The 19,283-nt window shown below is 41.4% G+C and overlaps 1 pseudogene; it reads left to right on the top strand.

Annotated features, from left to right (window-relative positions):
- Positions 1-1,366: 1,366 nt before the first annotated feature.
- LOC117463884 (CD81 antigen-like) lies at positions 1,367-8,757 on the top strand (annotated as a pseudogene).
- The last annotated feature ends 10,526 nt before the right edge of the window (positions 8,758-19,283 follow it).

The following is a 19,283-nucleotide window of genomic DNA, read 5'->3' as shown; positions in this document are numbered from 1 at the left end:
CCCCCCCTACCTCTGTGACCTCATCCAACGACACAACCCCACCCTCGCCTCATGTCTGCTGAAGATAACCTACTGCAGCCCATCAGGACAAAGCTCCGGACCTGGGGTGACAGGGCCTTCGCAGCAGCCTCCCCCACACTCTGGAGCCCCCTCCCCAGCCACGTCAGATCCACCAACACTCTCACATCATTCAAACAATCCCTCAAAACTCACCTTTTCACTCTTGCCTTCAACTCCTAATCAACTAACCCCTCGCCCTGATTCCTCCTAGCTTAGCACTTTCTACTTTGTTGTTATTTTGTGTTACTTGCTTGTAAGCGCTTTGAGCACCAGGAAAAGCGCTTTATAAATGTAATGTATTATTATTATTAGTGTAGATTTAAAAACCCCCTAGTGTCTGGGCCGACCTCACATGGAGGGGCAGAGTGTTCCAGAGCCTGGGGCTAGCCGCTGCAAAGGCTCGGTGCCCTCGGGTTTTGAGCCTGGTCTTGGGCACTATCAGCAGCAGCTGATCAGCCGACCTTAAGGCTCTGGCTGGGGTGTAGCGATGGAGGAGTTCAGCAGCAGCTATTAGGCCGGAGCCAGCCCATTTAGGGCTTTGAAAACAAATAAAAGGATTTTAAAATCAATTCAGAAACGAATTGGAAGCCAGTGCAACGAGGCAGAATTGGGGTGATGTGGTCACGCTTTTTGTGGCCAGTGAGAAGACGTGGCAGCTGCGTTCTGGGGCCTGGTCCATACCCACATATAGAGCCTTGCAATAATCCAACCTTGTGGTTACAAAGGCGTTGCTGGCAGGAATTCACAGGAGGTGGTCAAAGCCACAGTGAAGCCTTCCTCTTTTTACATTCTTGTAATAGCTCTTTGCAATCACTTGTTTTTCTCTAAGAGGCAGAACGAGTGTCACGTATAACGGTATCCCTGCGGTCATCCTGCCTGCACCATCTTTTAAATGATCAACATCGAAATCACGCTTAAACTGAGCAATATAAAAAGAATCGAATGAATTCATCCTGATTAACACAAACAGATTTATGTCAGCAGGCCTAGCAACCTACATTGATAACAAAACATCCTATAAAGATTGATAAACAAAAGAAATCAATCATTAAAAAATGAGATTAAAAAAACTATCTCAAACAATTCTCACAAAATGGAAAACAAGACAAACTTAAAGAATTATTTAATTAATTCTCATATTAAATGAGATTTTAAAAATTAAAATCTTTTTTAACATTATTGTCTTTTAACCATCCTATGTTTTTTGTTTTTTTAAAGGTAAGTCTAATATATATAATTATACCTGTTAATGTATGGTTGTTGCCATGGATATGAATCATTCCTCTCTGTGTCTGTCCAGGTGTCCACATCCTGATTGCAGTGGGCGCAGTGATGATGGTGGTCGGCTTCCTCGGTTGCTATGGCGCCATCCAGGAGTCCCAGTGTCTGCTGGGAACGGTGAGTCACATATGAAGGTTTTAATTAGAGGCCCAAAAATAACCAAAACCAACTTCAAGCTGTGAAGATACTTTTCACACATTATTTCATGTTTTTTTTATTCTCATTTTCTATTGATACAAATGTTTTTTTCACAATAACAAATAGTGCAATCCTGAAATTGTGAGTTTAATTTTTGAAGGAACGTGCACGAGTACACGCGTACGCACGTGGCATTCACAATACTCACACTGCTCCACTGATTATCTGGGGTCATTGACTTGTTAGTAAACATGGATGTAAAGAACACTGGATTTGAAATACATGAAATCGTATTGTCTATTTAAAAAGTCAAAACCTTTGTTATCTGACTTGCTGAAGGAGTAATGAGATGATTCTGTCCTGCAGTTCTTCGCCTGCCTCATCATCCTGTTCGCCTGCGAGGTGGCAGCTGGAATCTGGGGCTTCATGAACAAAGACACTGTAAGACGGGAGGTTCAAATGTGCATGCTCAAATACAGTTCAATTGCAGGTGTATAAAGAAAGAGTTAAATATCATGAAACAAATTACTAAGTTATTCTGGTTTATTAGTATTGCAAATGTCCACTCTGTGGGACGAATAAAGGTGTTCTGATTTAGGCCTGAATTGCCAGGTTAAAGGTAGAAAAACATCGTAAAACTAATAATATCACTGAAGAACTTCGGTGAAATGATTCTTAAAACATGTTCTTAGTATGTAGCACGGCATGGATCCTACTGTGTGTCCTTTAGTGTCGATTAATCCTTCAAACGAATTAGCGACTTTCCTGAAATCAGCTCAAAGTGAATTGACTGATTTCAGGGACACATGGTTTAAAGTTCCAGGCTGACCTCTTTGTTTCTGTCTTAGGTTGCCACGGAGATGATCAGCTTCTACGACTCTGCGTATGACAAGGCCGTATCCTTCCCAGGGTTACCAGGAACAGAGAAGGACAACAAGGAGAAGGACGCCGTCACCGCTGTGCTCCGGGTCTTCCACGAGACGGTAAGAACAAAACAAAATGACTCGAAGATACACAGGATGTACTTTGACAAAAGACGTCTTCATTTCATTTTAGGCTTTACAATCAGGGCTTTGGCAGAGTATGCATTTCAATGGGACCTCTTAGTTTACCTAATACTAAAACACACTTCTCCTGTGCACTCGTCCTTCCGCGCAGTGATTCAGTCGGTAGGTTTAGTTTCTGTAGAAGGAAAATATATGCTGAAATAATATTTGAAATTCTTTTCTACGTCCTATATCTCCCACTCACACCAGAACAATCTAGATTTACAAATAGAACTACTTCAAAAATAAATATGAATTGACTATTTTGGGGTGAACTGTGCCTTTTTTTGAGTTCCTAAGCGGGGGAAGCTGATTGTGTAACTATTCTTTTTCTAAATTGTTATTTCAAATGTTTTCTTTTGTAAGGATATAATGAAGTCTCCTAGATAATGTAGAAATATAGATTTCTGATACGGTAAATTAAGACTTTCTCTCGCCGTGTTTGAAGTTGGACCAGATCATAAAAGGAAACTAAATGCAGGTTATAATAGGAAATCTGCGGAGAAGTGTAAAGAACTTACTGTGTGTGTCTCTGTGTTTCAAGCTGAACTGCTGTGGTAAAAGCCAGATGACGTCTTTCCTCACAGAAAGCGTGGGCCCTGACTAACCTCTGCTCCGCCAATGGAACCCCAGTTGTAAGTGCCTCTGCCCTGCCTGCACACCTGTCTAAGGCCCCCTTCTGTTGTGTTCAACATTGTAGCTGGCACTTTCAAGTAGGCCTTGATTTCAGATCAAATATTCAAAAGGTTACACCCACCAAGTCAACATCTAGCATTATTCAGAAGCTTTGTGCAATACCACTTCATCACAGAATAATGTGTCTTGACCTTAAAATTCAGATTTTCTCTGAAATATTTGGAATGCTTAAAGAGGCCCTCTTATGCTTTGTTTGGGATTTCCCTTAGTAGTGGTTTGTGTGCATGTCAATGGTCCTGCAAAGGCTCAAATCGCTGTGTTCCCTTCAGAGGGGAGTTTCTCTCCCACAACAATTTTAAAGGCGCTCATGATTCAAATAAAGGCTATTGTGGATCAAACTGGGTAGTTGATTTAAAATATGCAATTTACAGACCTCTTCTTTTCTCAGTGTAAATCAATGACACCAAGTCGTCTGCGTCTCAGGTCGGTTAGATGGATTCCTTGCGTCCCTCACTTGCGTCGTTCCCTGCGACTAGTCCCTCCCACCAGGGAAGCAAGGAGGAGACGCAAGGAAACCACGAGAGAAGCTGGGAAATGAGTTTTAAGAGCAATGGGACGTCGTTTCCTCCGGAGCGTCACGTGAAGCGTCCGTTTGTGATGACGCCGCACAGCTGATCGTCTGACAGCAGCCAGATCAGTGCATGCGCTGCATCGTCCAATCAGTGAGCGATACACAGTAAGGGGGGGGCGGGGCGAGTGTCTGAGGGTTTCAACCGCAGGATGGTCTGGTATTCCTCGATTATCGCTCCTCGACCCTCGGTCCTCCGGCACAAATAAGACCACTGGGACAGCTACTCGAGAATGGCGCAGACAAATCAACTTCCGGTGATGGAGAGACCGAGGAGCGAGGAAATGAAAAATAAGAGAAGTGAAAACGCACCCAAATTATTTTTGTCCCAATCACATCACTTGACCGACACAGAAGTTGTAGTTCCCCACCGTTTGTCTATATCTGTATTCACACTGTGTGCTGCACCCCGGGTTAGCCTGACTTCTTGGCAGCACATTGCACATTACTGGGAATGACCAAAAGTCTGACGGCCCGTCTGCACTACAGGCATCAAAAAATCTTGAAGCTGGGCGTGTCTGAGGCTTGGCGATTTCTCGTGACCAACAACCAATCAGGAATCTCCCCCCGCCCCCGACATACAAAACATAGCAATGGTTAAACGAAGTAAACTGCATATAAACTCCCCAAAACAGGCGAAAACCTACCAGTTTCCACCCACTGCCTCTGCCTCCTCCCTCCATGCCTGGTTCCTCCGGTTTGTATCCCGGTAAATAGTTCTGGTCGTAAAGAACCGGGTGATTTGCTACCGTAATTTCTCCTTGGAATATGAGGAAAATGAACTGCGGTCTGGCTCTCCCAGCTTGCACGCGGTTTGATTGGCTAGCGCTTGTACTGGCGGGATTTGCATAACGGGATTTGATTGGCTGATGCCAGCTTCGAAAAGCATCGGGAGCATCAAAAGTTGAACATTGCTCAACTTTTGATGCTCACGATGCTTGCAAAGCCATGCTCCGCTCCCCACAATGCAGTTCGGCGAAGATTCAAAATCTTCTAAGTCACCCCATTCAAGTGAATGGGCGAAGCGTTGAAAAGCATCTTTCGATGCCTGTAGTGTAGACGGGCTGGAGCCGAGCCTCCCAGGATGCCAGCATTGTTGTGTGTTCCGTTTTCTGGGCTATTTAGCCAATAACCTTTTTAAAGGAGCAGGGGATTTATTTTGGTGGCATTTTCTTTAATAAAGTCAAATTGCTGAAACAGTAATAGTCCTGATGACAGGGCTGAAGTCACTGACATCCGTGCTTTAAAGTGGCCACGCCCTCTCAAAGCATGGACTTGCCTGGATTTCCGCTTCTGAATAAAAAAAAAAGAACAAATGAACCAAAACATTCAAACCAAAAAGCAGAATCTGTAATACTGCAAGTAATAGACCTTTTTTAGAAATGTAACCTTTATATGATGATATAGTTTTGTATTTTACTATGAGGGAATACAGGTTCTTTTTTCCGTATTCTGATTACGTAATCCTGCTACATGCAATCCGTTCCTCCCCAAGCCTGCACTCCGCACGTGTCCATCTGTGTGGCAGACGATCTGATGTCTGAGGAGCCTCCATACTGTGTGTCGCTCTGCCGCCCTCTAATGTCTCCCTGTGCTCACCACTTTGCTGCCTTCATTCAAAGCACATTGTGACGGTTCAAGACAATAGAATTAACGACGAGCTGTCAGTAATGAGAAGCCCGCCTCGGTTTCAAATTGATCAGGAATTACAAGTTGTAAATGTGGCTCAGTTGGCATTTTACATTCTGTAATGTCCGGTGTGTGATTGGACCGATTGGGAGGCAACAGTTACTGAAGGGGCGTGGCTTAGTGACCGCTCTATTGCCCATGTGAGCAACTTCCGTATGACCTCATCCTATCATGAGCTTGAGCCAGACGCTGAACAAAGCCCTGAACTGATCGAGTGCGGAGCTGAGCAATAGTATTTAAATACTCTTCTACTGCAGGTCTGATCAGACCTTAATGGCATGTTGATGGTTTCCTCTGCAGGGCTGCCACCAGAGGATCGATGAGCTGTTCACAGTTAAGATCGGCATGATCGGCATCGCCGCCCTGGCGGTCGCAGTTATCATGGTGAGAACAGGAAGCTGCACATCACACCTCAACACGTTATATAACATATTGTACTGATGCCTGAATGTATCGAAGAGAAGACAGAAGACATTGTCAAACATTCAAGTTTAGATTCACAAGATTATCTCATTCGAGGACACAGACACCAATTGGGATAAGCACCCTTTTAATGAACATTATGTTCAAATAAAAGGCCTGTATTATACAATAATATTTAAACTATTGAATATATTAGCATATTTCAAACATTCAATCTAACCACTGCTCGTGTTTGTGCTGGTCCTCCCAGATCTTCGAGATGATCTTCAGCATGGTGTTGTGCTGCGGGATCCGCAACAGCCCGGTGTATTAAAGCGAGGGGCCGACAGCCCGCTGGAGGACGGAGGACCCCCGCGTTTCCGCCTCGCTCTTTCCCTTTTTCTCTTATAAGCAGGAAACGTCACGTATTATATTGCTTGCTGGATTTAGTCCGCTCTTTGAGAAGACAGCGTAACACATTGAGCATTTGATTACACTGTCTGACTGACCCGTGCTCCCCTAACTGATATGTAGATATTATATCACACCAGTCCTGGGTGCATTCATACTTTAGTGATGCATTAGTTGTTTACTGCTTCCTCGCGTATGAACATGCTCTTATATTCTTGGTTTTATGGATGTTTTTTCACTGTTTTATGTATAAACTGTATATAAATATATATATTAACAGTGCTTTATGACTGCCTCAGCATGGAAATTGTATTACAGCAGATCCTTCTCTGTATTCTTCCTGCACTCTGCTTGTTTGTCTCGCTCTAGACTGAACCAGATGATGGTGTGTGCAGAAACTGACTAAAGAAGGAATTCTCAGTTAACCTTGTAAGCTGGAACCAAAGTCAAAGTGACCCGATGTCTGTCGTGTTGGACTGTGGAGTGTTTTGCCTTTGGCTGTCTGTCGCTCATCATGTGTCCACACTGTCTGAATGCTAAGTTGTATAAAACATTTATGGAAGGGTAATACAACTGTATCAAATGAAATCAAGTATGTACGTTCAAACCACACTCTGGCTTGTTTGGCCGGCAGGCTGATAAATCCTCACCTGCATCTCAAGTGTGGTGAAAAGGTTTCATATGAATATCATGATATCATTTGTATAATATGCTTCGCAGGCAGGAACATGTCACCAGGCTTTTTGCTGCTCTGAGAAGTCATTAGTTCACCTTTAGGAATTAGTTTGATGCAAGTGGATACAATTATTACAAATGATACATTTAAAAGGTTTTATACAACTATGCACTTATTTGTGAAGGCAACGTGCTTAATGTTATAATCATCTCTCCCAAATCAGAGGAATTACATTGAAATATGACCCATCACATTTCAACTCAAATCTAGTTGGTGGAAATATCTGGTTGAGTCTGGACTCATGTGAGCTGCTGTGTCATAGTACTATCTCTCCAGCTACTACCCGTATCATCACCATCAATCAAGCTGTGAAATATGGAGGCCCATTCCTGCCAGCAAAGAAAAAAAAAAAAAAAAGTCAACCAGCCGAGACTCCGGGTATTTAACCTGAAAAGATGAGTAGTTCCAGCTTCACTGTTACTTTGTTATTAATCCCTTACCAAGAAGTATTCAACTATCATGTCGTAACGTCAGTCTAACAAAGTGATTTCACGGCTGATGGATTGGCTGTTTGCTGTTTACAGTGGGTAATATGTGTACTATAGGGCGGCTCACTGACATTGAAGGCATTTTGGATGTTTTTAGTGTTGTTGTATGAGAAGTCAGTGGAGGGTGTTTTGGCAGACGCCCAGTTTGAATAGAAAAAAGTTACAGTATAGAAGCTAAGCTATCTACTACTGTGGAGCTGCGAAACATTTGTTATCCTCTTAGAATAAAGGCCTACCTATTCAAATCAATATAAGTTTGGCTATATTTATCTTGACCTTGCCTGGAGATGGCCCATTCCAACAGGAAACACCAGACTCCACTGATAAAAACGGTTATTTTGGCCTTCAGAACATGGGAGTTTCTTAATTCCGTAGTTTCTGTTATTGCGTGACTTTGGTACGTTTATTACACCAAAGTCACCCAATAACACCATCTAACTAACTGATGCAGTTTTTGTCAATGGAGTCTGGTGGCTGAATACAGCGTACAGTTAAATTGATATTGACTTTTTCAGTTGGGCCTCCATTTTAGAGCTTCTCAAAACATGGGGGGTGCCAACCACCATCCACTGGAAGTAGGATAAGAACCTCATATCATGATCAGCCAATCACATGCTGTTTCTTTGGTGCAGCAGAGTATGCAGCTGGATACTGTTCTGTCCTGAGGTCTATTCCCACTAGCTCCTGCTGCCGCTGACACTAACACACACCTGCACACATCCATCACACACTCACATTAACTGAGTCATCTTCTGTAACCTTCCATATTATCACAGCTTTCCTCAACCAAGTAAAACCTTGTTAACATCTCATACTTAAAACCAAGAAACAGTAAAGTGTCTTGTAATATTTACAGCTCTGACGTATTAATGAAATCATGAAGGCTGTAGAAAGACAATGTATGCCTTTTCTTTCTTCTTCTTCTTCTTCTTCTTCTTCTTGTATTGTGATATCAGTGTTTGGTACGTTGTCAAAGGAGTCTGCGCAGAGAGGGGGAGATTCTGTGCCAGTGGTGAATAGTGACCTTCAATAGTTTCTCCCCAGAAGTCATTGGAAACCATGACAACAGCCACCAGTCCAGTATGCTCAAGACTTTGTCAGGACCTGCTGTCCATGTTGCTGCCTTTTTAAAACAGGAAGTGACTCTCAGGATCCTCTGCCACTGAAATCTCAACCCCTCTCTCTTGTAGACTTTGGTTTGCCCAAATATAAAGGGATTAAATGTATTTTACAAATAAACAATCAGGTTGTCTTGTCTTTTTGGGGGGAATTCCTCCTATACAAAATGGGAACTACCACAACAATTACAGGGATGGAAACATATGATTATTATTATGTATTTATTTCAACAAGGACCATGCATACAATACATTAATCTCAGAAAAGAGAAGAGATGAATGATGCCAGATTTACATCTGCAGTCGGAACCTAAAGGATATCTGACCTTTTTCTAACTGAACACTTTGAGTCAACTTGATATCCCCAATGGATCTCAGCTGAATGTGTTGATTGCAGGTTATTCAGATCACCTATTGACTTGAGAGCAGCTTGGTGCATATCTCATCAGCCAATCAGAGTGAGACAAGCAGCCCTTTTTTTAGGTTTTAAATGATGTGGAAGACAACACACACCACATGTTTCCTCCACTTATTACTTCACGATGGATTGTTTTACTTGTATTACTGACGATGTCTTTGAGCAGTCACATGAAAGAAAAACAGTTTCCACTAGGTGAACTGCATCAGGGCAGGTTTCAGTGTGAGGCTGCTACCAGCCTCATGCCTGCAGGCTTTATTATGTTATTGGTTGATGTGTTTTTTTATTTGAGCTAGGAAATGTTTCTCAGGCTTCTTCCTGATCAGCTGAAATGTGGGGCTAAGTTACTCGCTACCTCACTTTGCATCAGGTGACAACATGATATGAGTATTAGAATGTGAGTGAAATGTAAATGCTAACCAATTAATTGTAGGCCTGTCACAATAGTTACGTCAATCGACTTATTGTACATTATGAGGACATAACCTCCATTATTTCTGTTCAGTTTTTTTTACACAGAACGGCAGGGTGTGATTTGATATTAGAATATTTTCTTTTCCAACTTCAATGTCTGAATACTCTGTAGAATTAAACCAAACATGCAGGATTGATAGTTTTGCAGCACTCTTGATACTTTCCAATCTGTTCTTCTGACCACACATGAGATAACAGCATGGGTTAATAGTTTTGAGTCCATTACTGTTTTCATTCCAAAACATTTCTAAATCTCTATTTCAACAGAAGAACATCATTTCATTTCATTTCAAACCTTTATTTATCCAGATTGGTCCCATTGAGATCATAGATCTCTTTTTCAAGGGAGACCTGCAGCATATAGGTTCCACATGAAACATAAAACAATAAAGGACATTATACATTATATTTACAGGATACATAGTTATAGACATTTACAAGTGCCCATTGTGTCAGCAAGCATTTCATTTAGCCTAGCTTTAAAAACATGCAGAGGAATGAGATTGCTCAGTTTCAATTCTTGCTGAAGACTGTTCCAAGCAAGTGGAGCTGCGCACATAAAAGCTGTCTTACCGAAGACAGTCCTTGCTCTTGGCTCATCTAACAAGACTACATCATGCGATCTCAGACAATAGCTGCTTGCAACTCTCTGTGTTATCAGAGAGCAGATATAATACGGGAGTTTACCCAACAAAGCTTTATAAATAAACGTGTGCAATGACTGAGCCTCCGTACAGTTAGTGATGGAAAACCTGCCTTGGCATACAGGGTACAGTGAGTAAGTGTATGTGCTTTACAATTTGTGACAAATCTCAGTGCGCTGTGATATGCGGCATCTAACTTGTTCAGGCAATAGGCAGAGCATCATACACAACAAATCACCATAGTCTAGCACAGGTAAAAAGGTCACAGTGACTAGCCTTTTCCTGGCTTCAACAGAGAAACAGCACTTGTTTCTGAAAAAGTTATGTCATCATAATGTTATGATCAACGGACGTAACCACATTACATGAAATGTTCCCCAAAACCTGTATCATCAAGTTCAGAAGTGTGGATTCAAGTCACATGACATCACATTTGATAACTTTAGACTCGACTTGGCAAAAATCAGAAAGACTTTCAACTTAAGAACATCTCATGATATTATATATTTGTTCTCTTCCTTCAATAGCCTTTTTCTTCTGCCAGGCTGTCCTTGTAAACAAAACTGTGTTCTAAATGACATGTCTACAAATATCTCCTGAACTTCCCCACTCAATCTATCAAGGCCCGAGCAGTTCTATTAGAAGTCCAAGGTAAGGCACGGGCCGGCGCATATCGCTCAAAGGTGGCGAAGTCACGCCCATCTACTTCCGGTCCATGGGACCTTATTTCGAAAAAATTATGTATTGAAGTCAATGGAGAGAGAAAACACATCTTTCGATCCCGTTTGAATTGTGCCACACATATGATGTTTGTCAATCTTAAAAAATAATTTTCATGTCAAAAAGTCACAGTTTTTCGTAAAACTGTTGAAATATAAGACTGAAAAATACGCAACTAGAAAGACTACAAATCCCAGAGTTGCGTAAGTGATGTCACAATTGTTTTCCTCCACTAAGAGATAACTAAGCTAAGATAACTTTAACAAGATGCCTGTGTGCTTAGTAGGTTGTTATCATACCAGCAATGAGTCTTGCTTGTTCTGTCGCTTCCCGTCTGATGAAAGGGCCAGGAGTGGCTGGATCAAGTTAGCTACCTAGCTAGTAGCAAGCACGTTAGTTAGCATTACAGCCTTAGCTTTGTAATTTGTATTAGCCTTAACATGAAGTAACCCAAAATGTTAAACAGTAAGAGTAGTAGTCATATTTCGTGAACCCTTTGAAGAGTACTGTCACACCGGTGTGATACATTCTATAATACACAATTTAAGCCCGGGGGAGAAATGCTAACGCTAACGCTACATTAGCATCCGCGATCTTTTCTACTTCATGCTATCTGCACAAATGGTTGACATTAAACATTAAAAAGACCAGGCAGTTCAGAGACCGTTTTAAGAGTGCGCTTAAGACCTTCCTTTTTGATAAAGCTTATAGTTAGGGCTGATTAGATTCAGCCCCTAGTTTTGCTGATATAGGCTTAGTTTGTCGGGGGACATCTTACTTCTTCCTTCTCTCTGTCTATACCCGTGTACACTCATGTTCCGATTAACCCAGCTTCCCCAAATGTCTTTCTTTTGGTGTCTATATACGCAGGGATCCGGAGTCATGGATGATCCTGCGGTCCTGGATCGCGAGCCCTGGATCGCGAGTCGTGGCTGTGGTCCTGGATCATCGGTCCTGGATGGATATCCTCGTGGATTCATCTTCCTATTATACACACATGCATTTCCAAACATTTGGACTACCTATGTTGCAAATGTATTATCTTTTCAATTTACAAACATCCCTCCTCTGTTGCTCTCCCTGAGGTTTCTCCCATTTTTCCCTTTAAACTGGGTTTTTCTTTGGAAGTTTTTCCTTGTACGATGTGAGGGTCTAAGGACAGAGGGTGTCGTATTGTCATACTGATATTCTGTACACACTGTGAAGACCACTGAGACAAATGTAACATTTGTGATATTGGGCTATATAAATAAACATTGATTGATTGATTGATTGATTGATTGATTGATTGATTGATTGATTGAGAGAATCAAAGGAAGGCAGGCAGCTTTGCATGACATTCTTCTGGACGTGTTTCATTGTGGTGATAGTGAGGGTAGCTAATCCCTTGTTTAGCAAGGGGATTGGCGCATTTATTCGCACATAGTTTCGCGCAAATTAACGGGGAGGTCCGTTTATTCGCGCGAAAATACGCGCGAATAAACGGGGAGGTCCGTTTAATAAACAGGGAGGTCCGTTTAAGTTCAAAGTTTCAGTAACCAATCAGTGAAGAGCAAAGCCAGACCAAAGCAATCTGTAGATGAAAAGTTCCTGACATTGTGAGGCTATAAATTGTACGTTATTCCAGATTCAGGGGACTATGTATTAATTTGCCTTTCAATATAATAAATATATCAATCATTATAACCTGCCTTCATTGTCTTTTAAAATAAAATCGCCTTACCTTACTGAAGGGTATTTATGTCTCCTTAAATCACCTTGTATTGTACTTCTTATAACATGGCATGGTGTAACATATCAAAAATGTTCAGTCTCTGGTCTTGCTAGAAATGCAAAGTCACTCACCTTAGAGCACTGTCTCATGAGATACTTAGCTTAGAAATCAGATTTTTGGAAAACTTAAAAACTCTTGTGAAAACACAGATGTACTCATGTCATCCATTTTTGTTGGTGTTTCAGATTTGGTTTACCAACGTTTTTGGTTCACAAAAGTAGTGAAATGTATGAATTACACTATAGGCCTATATAAATGTGTTGTTCATGTCTAAAATGAAAATGTGTAAATTAGAATTTGGAGTAATAATAGTTCTATCACTCTACTTTCACCACAGAAAAGTTACATCAGGACTGATTCATGACTTCATATTCCATACTGAGGTTCATGTGATGTGTACAAATACAAATTGAGCATTACAACTTTTTAATTCAACCAACTATTTATGTTAACATACGAAACTGTAAAATCTCAATATTTACAATACAGGGTTCATACACTTTTTCACCAATGATTTTCAATGACTTTTCCATGAACAAAAAAAATGACCTCTTTCATGTGGCTAGCATGTGCTGCCTCGCCCATATTCGAAATATCGAATATGTTACAACACAGTTTTGCATTTAGCACATCTTGGGTCAATGTCTTTTGATAACCACAATTGGTACTTATCCTTTAGAAGCCATACATTGTTGAAACTGCACTTCCCTGGCATCTTGGCAGCTTTATATCAAATAGTAGCTCCTGTAGACTAGAGGGCGAGATTGTAAATATCTCTCACCAGCGAAATACTGCCACAGTTGCCATTTTACGTTTCATTATACAATACAGTATTTATTATCATTATAGTATTACTATTTCGTTGATTAGATAACATATACATTATATTTGATGCAACTTTAGTTATATTTCCATGACTTTTCCAAAACGTTGTGAAAAATATTGCATTCCATGACTTTTCCAGGTTTTTAATGACCGTACGAACCCTGACAATATCAGAACTTTTCTCACCAACTATTCATTATAAATGTAAAGACAGGGGGAGCAGTGCCATGGTCTTTGTCTGTCTTCCAAGACAGTGGGTCTGGCTGCTGTGTAGGTGATGGTGCATGGGCTGCTGGTGTCTGTGTCGGAGGGAGGGAGGTGTGCTAGGTGAGACTTCTTTGCTGGCTGGGTTGATCGTGAGGCTGTGGTGGAGGCCTTTGTACCGAGGTGTATCTTAATCTTGTGGCAGGCACAGATGGAGGTGGAGGCTGCTGTAGTGATGCTGGTCCTCTGGTCCTTGGTGGTGATGCTCTGGTGAAGGCCCTTGAGCCACGGTAGATCTTGACCTGGGTGCAGGCACAGATTGAGGTTCTTGCTGCTAGGCCCAGGCAGCTGTGAAATCGGAAAGAAATGTAGGACAATAATTACTACTAAGTTCATTAAAATATAAAGTTCAAGTGGAATGTTTCTCAAGCACAACGGACCTCCCCGTTTATTAAACATGGTTAAAACCGTACACCCAGCACGTGCACTCCGCTCTGCATCAGCCAAACAGCTCGCTGCACCCTCACTGCGAGGGGGACCCAAGTTCCCATCAGCAAAAACACGTGGGTTTGCTATCCTGGCTCCAAAATGGTGGAATGAGCTCCCAATTGACATCAGGACAGCAGAAAGCTTACACACCTTCCAGACTGAAAACTCATCTCTTTCGACTCCACTTCGAGTGATAGAACTATTAACAAAGCACTTATATACTAATAAAGGACTGGCCTTATCTAAAGCCAGTTGAGTAGCACTTGAAATGTTTTGACTCTATGAAACCTGATGTACTTATATGATTCTGTTTTCTTCAAGTTTGTATTTTGTTGGTCGAACGCACTTATTGTAAGTCGCTTTGGATAAAAGCGTCAGCTAAATGCAATGTAAATAAACGGACCTCCCCGCGAATAAACGCGCGAATGCACTCTCCTAAAATAGTTTGAGGGAAAGGGGTGAAGTAATACAAAGTAAGAAGCTGAAATGAAAAGGCAACCACATTGCGTAAATGCTTCCCCTTAGAATAGGGTGGACATTATGAGAAGGGGACAGGGGACACAAGTGAAGAGGGACACAAGTGAAGAGGCATAATAAATGATAAAGGTTAAATAAAATGCATCAATGGATTTTAGAGACTTACATTCCTACAAAGTAAAGCTTTCCAGTAGTGCTGTCAAAATTATCGCGTTAACGGCGGTAATTAATTTTTTGAATTAATTGCGTTAAAATATTTAACGCATTTAACGCATGTGCAGAATGGCCCGCCCCATACGTGCCACCAGTGGCAGCGCCAGGGTATGGCTGGGGTAGGCTACACCCATACCAAGAAATGGCTTAGCCCCACCATGAAAAATGATGTTAAAGTAAGCAAAATAAAGTCTGCCAACTCGCGCGGAGTAAATTGCACAGACAGCAGTAAGATTGATTTCAGTAGCCACGGTTTTGAAAACTTTTGTCACGTAGTGATCGTCTTCTCAATAGAACATCTTTGATAACGGCGTGGTGTTGTTGCAGGAAGTCCCGACGGAGAATACTCTTGCTGTAGTACAGGGCAGAGCCATATACTAGTAATAATATGGCTCTGGTACAGGGGTGCACATAACTGGTACGCAGGTTATGTGCGTAGTCTGAAATGCGTACCGTCACTTGTGTCACAAAGCGCATTTGCGTACCGACGTACTTGTGAAGCTTTTCCAGAAGGCGGTTAGATCACCGGACGACAGAGTCGGTCTCCGTGTGCACAGACAGGGCTGCTGTTAACGTCGGTCTGTACAACGGAACTGTGCCAAAACTACGCCAACCAGCTGCGGAGGGAGACTCCCCCCATCACTGGAGAACTGCGCTAAAACAGATGATCACAACGTTCACACTCTGTGGTCACGAAGTACTCCACTAGCGCGCCCCCCCCCCCCTCTGTCGACTTTCCTGAAGTACTCCCCCGTTGATAGAAATCAACACGTAATGAATTAAGACCCCACGGTTTGATGATTGATAGGTGTGTGGGCTGTCTTTCATTTTGACATGCAGACATTTTTTATAATAAACATACATACTGTATGTTAAATGGATATATCCGCCTGCTTTCATTTATCTTTCCATTCCCACAACAATATACATAAATAAATGGCATATTTTGGACATAGTTCGAATGGTGATTAATCATGATTAATTAATTTTTAAGCTGTGATTAATCTGATTAAAAATTGTAATCGTTTGACAGCCCTACTTTCCAGACAAGAGTACAAGCACTGATGGCTTCATGTTGGTTAAGGTGATTGATTACAGGTTATTCTTACTTCAATGGTCCTAACAGCTTTATTTAGACATTGCTATGGAAGTATATTGATTCCAAAAGATGAGATTAGGGCACAAAACTAGTTTCAAGTCAACCTTTGAATTTAAATTGAACAAGTGTTCCCAGGAGGACAGGAGTGTGAGTGTAACACATGAAATGAGCAGCAAGAGGAATCATGTTTCACCATCAGAGTGAGCAGCGGGGGTTCTCACGCTCAATATGATCAGAGCTGCTCACTCTACTAACTTTTGGCAGACTGAGAGCAGACAAATGGTCTTAACCTGGAAGTGTAAGGTCAGCCATTATCTGTCCTTTTATTTTCCAAATAAAATCAAGGGGCAGTGGCATTTGCTAACCACCAGATGGAGGCAAAGGGCAATATTTGGCGCCTGTGTCCAACATCCAAAGGGAGAGTTTGACAGTAAATACTGAGAAATCAGATTCGATAATTGTGTTCACTATGTCATAGTAACTTCAAATAAATAATAGAAGACAAATCTAAATAAATAACCATGCCATGCACTCAGAGACAGAAATCCAAACTGCTCAGGGTGACTAATGTAAAACAGACCCATTAAGATGATGGGAGAGGAAAAAGGGCATTTTGTTCGACCAAATGACCATAAAGAACTTTGGAGAAGAAGGATTGTGGCTGCAGGCAGACAACACGTTATCTACAGGTCAGATCCACAGAGATTGATGTTGCAGTGAACCGAAAATGTGTAGAAACTATAAAAACGACATGTTGTCCTAAACAGTCATATTGTCATTCATCATTCCTTACAGAGCAACACTATATTAAAAAATGCTGACTTCCTTCCCTGACGTTAATTACGAAAAATCATCTCATTGAATGGCTGTTAGTGTCACTATCACTGTAATAGTTGGTTACGGTCTAAACCAGGGGTCTGCAACCTTTTTGACCAAAGAGCCATTTCGCTCCTTTTTCCCAAAAAATATTTTGTCTGGAGCCGCAAAACATATTTCATAGTTTTTTATTGTTATATCAGACAAAAACTACAGTTTTTTTTGCATTTATTAGGCTATTTATTACATGATATAAAAATGTTAACCTCTAATAAGAAACAAAGAACTTTTATAAGGAGAATTAAACATAATACACAGGCCTACTTTAAAATAAATTAAACACAGCACTTGGGGAGTCCTCGGCACATTTGAAGGGGAAACAAATATTATTAAATGGGCCCACTTTGAAATAAATAAAACATATATCTGCACCCTAAAAAGAGTTAAAGGTAAGAATGGAGAAACCAGCTCGCGTGCGCTAGAATTTGAAAGTACACAACCGGAAAAAATATGCCTCTTCCTTCAGACTTTCTTACAGAGTCCCTCCTCCAACACACACGAACGCACACATGACCAATGAGGGCACGATATAAGTCTGTGCCCAGATGGAAGGCTGACAGACAGGTAGGCCATCCAGTTATTTTAGCCGGGCCGGCTCAGATGATTGGTCGTGCTTTTTACAGCGCTACGGCTTCCAGAGATTAATTTTTGTATGTATTTATTGTCAAAGCATTTAATATATTCATTGCTATCGGGACGTTGAGAGCATTCCATGGAATATAACAAAAAGTGTTTTCTGAAATAAATTACATACCCCATTGAATTATGACTGACGATCGTCAGCTGGCTTTCTCTCCCTAGTAAAGGCTGCACCACCGTTGACAACTTCTCTCTACATATCAAACATACCGGTAAACCAGCATCGTTTGCTGTGAAAGCATACAACTCTGTCCATGCAGAATTAAATCCTGTGTTCCTCCGGTACTTTTCTTTGATTTATCCATAGTTCGCTCATCGAGCCGGGGGTCAGGTTATTCGCCTCCAAGAAAAGGCGCTCGCGCGGGACCGGAGCAGGATGTGACGCATATTTTAGTTGACCTAATTAAAACCGTTTTGTTTTTTATTTATGTGTCACAGTATCACCTCAAAATACAACATACGAAACATTTTCAACCATGCAACAAAATATAAATAGTCCTACAAATACTTTTATTTTCTTCTTATTTTTGTCTAAGCTCAAGGGAGCCAGAGCAGTGGGCTTAAAGGGCCGCATGCGGCCCGTGGGCCGCGGGTCGCCAACCCCTGGTCTAAACATACGCACGTGGTAAAAAAGAAACGCTATGAGTTTTTGCACCTGTGGTTAATGTTGTGAATGCGAAAAAACCCTACTCGGTTGGGTTAACAAAAAAAATTATAATGGTTTAGTTCAAATATGTTCATTTGAATAAGACAATGTGAGTTGTACAAGGGATAGAGACAGTTGCCCCCGAGGGGAAAGTCCTGTGTACTTTGTTATAATCCACTCACCCCGACCTTCCTCAAATTGATCGCTCATACTTCACTTAACTTGTGTGTAACCCTGTGTCATAATTACTCAGGCCACTAGAAGTCGATGTTGTCTTTTTGTTTTTTTAATGGACCATGTGCATAGATCAGTGTTTCTCAAACTTTTCCATACCAAGGACCACTTAACCAATAAAAAAACACTCGCGGACCACCTAACTCCACAGATATCCAAAATCACATCGTTTTTCTAGAAAAGATTACAAATCGCCTGAAAATGGTACAAACAAGTGGCAAAATGTGTGATGAAGGTGTTGCGCTGGGCTATATCATGCAATCGAAAGAAACTTAAGCTCGCTCCATTGCGGAGATATTCCCGCGACAGTGCGGATATCTTAAATGTATTTATTTATTTCAAATGTGAAATGTTACCAATATACTCACGGACCACTAGGGGGCGCTCAAGGACCACCAGTGGTCCGCGGATCACACTTTGAGAAGCACTGGCATAGATGATAACAACCTTCTGAACCTACTATCAAATGTAGCAGGCCCCTTTTAACGCATTACAGATAACGCCCATTCAATTGTCCGTCTACATTTGAAGCTGTGTTTCCTGTTTTAGCTTGCTCATCAAACGTGACCTCTTGCAATCTCAAGTGCCACAACAGCTGGAGGAAACTGAGCAGACTCCGAAGACTCAAACTGCCTGATGGGGATTTAATGCTCAAATCTGATTCTGCTCTTACGAGTCTGTGCCTGCACTTAGAGTTTGCTCTTTCAAATATGTTGTCATCAGTATACCTCCATACAATAAGAGTTAAAAAAAAAGAAAGTAGGAAGAGTATCTGCATCAGTGATGGATTAAAACAATTATTAACAATTATTAAAGACAATTGTGGCCTGAAGAATGCTCAACACCTTTTCAAAGAGTGAATCTTTTGATACTTTTTCACATCACTTTCCTTATTTAGTGATACTAGACAGCAACTGA

The sequence above is a fragment of the Pseudochaenichthys georgianus genome, chromosome 3, assembly GCF_902827115.2.
Source record: "Pseudochaenichthys georgianus chromosome 3, fPseGeo1.2, whole genome shotgun sequence".
NCBI lineage: Eukaryota > Metazoa > Chordata > Actinopteri > Perciformes > Channichthyidae > Pseudochaenichthys > Pseudochaenichthys georgianus.
The sequence above is the reverse complement of the archived record's forward strand: the minus strand, read 5'-3'. Positions and strand labels throughout refer to the sequence as shown.